Source organism: Rattus rattus, chromosome 12 (assembly GCF_011064425.1).
Source record: "Rattus rattus isolate New Zealand chromosome 12, Rrattus_CSIRO_v1, whole genome shotgun sequence".
NCBI lineage: Eukaryota > Metazoa > Chordata > Mammalia > Rodentia > Muridae > Rattus > Rattus rattus.
The window spans coordinates 29131227-29133704 of NC_046165.1; positions in this window are offsets into that span (position 1 = coordinate 29131227).

The following is a 2478-nucleotide window of genomic DNA, read 5'->3' on the forward strand; positions in this document are numbered from 1 at the left end:
CTACCTGTGGATAAAGAATTTCTCAGGGAGCAAGACAGTCCAGCCTTTTGTTGATGATAAAGAGACTGACTATATAGTCATTCTGTAACTTCTTCCTCATGAAATTGAGGCAACATTGACAGGACCCAGGGAGCGGGGGAAGGTGGCGAAAGGGCTGGGAAAGGAGGGCGGCAGGAAATAAACAGAAACCTCTGGATTTTCACTTACTACTCAGGTTCTGTGGGGATATTTGGGTCTTTTGTGCTGAAGGAGGACCTCTGGAAGTCTGTATCACTAAGCTCATACAATACAAAATCAGCAAGTTTGTTTCAAGCAACAGTTATATTATGTTAATTTATTTATAGAGGGAAACATCACATTAAAAACAATTGTTCAGCTGGACAATTGACTCAGCAGTTAAGAGTCCTCTTTACCCTTTTAAAGGACCTTGGTTCAGTTCCAGTATCCGCATAGTGACTCACAACCATCTAACTCTTCAGTTCCGGGGACCTGATGCCTAAGGAACCTAATTCACTATATTATGAAGGCAGGAGCCATTTTGTGTAGGCTGTCATACAGGTGAAGGCAGGTACAAGATAGAACGAGGCCTGTCATTGTATGAGAAGGAAGGATGGGCAGGAGGAGACTGGAACGAAAGGAGACTGTGGAGAAGCCGCAGAGAGAATATGGAGGCTGACGTTAAGATTCCATTCTGTACCTTTACAGGTTGTTACGAATGTTCTTAAGGGATGGATGTGTACAGGGCTTTGAATGTTTAGGTGGGCAATTATATCTTATCAGCTGGATCAGAGGTTATTGTGTTTTGTGTTCTTTCATGGAGTGATTTAAGAGTGTGTGGCTGCTAGAGACACTGGGCCACTATGGAGTTGGGATGGGATGTGCGTTTCTGACATGGCGAAGCCCGCCTTGGGAATTACATGGGTAGAGAGATTGCTGCCAGGCTCAGAGAGAGGCCGTCAGCAGTGGGATATGGCATGGAGCAGAGTGAGTGAGACGCTTTGCTGACTGAGATGAAGATGTCGACGAGGTATCTTGGGGCACTACGGCGCAGGACCTAGTGCCGGTTAAGAGAGCATTTTTTTATAATTTTACAGCAACAATTTTGAATTGTTGAAAGTACATTTCTATTATTTACTCTAAAAGCCAAATTTCCGTTGCATGGAACCTACCCCATCCTAACCCATGACCTTGATTTGTTAGTGAGAATACTTGGCCTCCTTAATCCGTAACCACATGATGGTGACTATTTTGCTTTGGATTTGATATTTTTCTTTATTTCTTAACTACCCCATCATCTCACTTTTGTTAACTTCTTTGCAACCACTCACAGTTTTTACATTATAAAAGGGCCCTGAGAAACTGACACTATTCTCTATAACCCATCTTTGGAGGCAGACAGTGGCCAGTTTTCTGGTCAACCCAAAGAAAATAAAGTTTGTTTCAAATTTGGCTCAAAAGTTATGTTAATGATCTTATTATGAACGGGAGGGATTAATACCTTATGACCTCTTCTGACCTTTGAAAGCACTACATTTGAAAGTGAAAAAGTAATAAAGTGATAAAGTGATATATATATATATATATACATTCAATTATTTTATGATATTCTTAATTTTCTTCATTTATACTGGCTTTATTTTCATTTATTTGGTTTTTTTTTTATTTATTTTTCCTTTCTGATGAAATCTGTGGAGGGTTACAAAAATACTCTGATACTTGAGCACTGCCTGGTCCTACAAGACATTCCTTTCCCCATGGTAGGGCACTTAGTCAAAAGCCAGCTTTCTCTGAGGGCGTGAAGAAACTTCCTACTTGGGTCAAAAAGAGTCATTCTCCTTGTCTCTGGCAGAGGAGGGAGATGTGGCTTTTGAATTAACTTATGACTGTGGTGCCTTCTAACTTGTCAAGGTCAATGCCTAGTTCTAGGCTCCCTTAGTCTCTGTTTTCAAGCTCTATAAGAGCTCACCAGCTTCCTTTCTCCCTTCCCATATAATCTGTCATATTTTCATACTGAAAATACTTGAATATAGAAAAATTTTTGTTATATGACAGACTTGGTATTCAAAATAGAATGTTTTATGAGATTTCTAAAGTTAACATAATTTGATAATATGTAAACATGGAAAATGTAATCACAAATTATCTAAATATTAACCTGTGATATAAAACAATTCAGAGTAAATGTTGTTTATCAAATATTATGCATCTATAGAAAATTCATTTCTTTTAATATTAATAATAATCATATCAAGATAAGAGCATGAGTCCTAAAAATTAATTATTGACAGTTTGTGTCAATCTCATCTAATTACTACAAGTCCTTTAAAAATATTCTGCTCTGTTTGTTTTATTTTATAGTCCACTGAGTTAAATCAAGATCATTTGTGTGATGCTCGGTTTAGACCTATCCATGGAAGCCTGGTAGACACATTAGTGAACCAAGTGAATGTGACTTCTCTTCTCCCCTAACCTACCAGT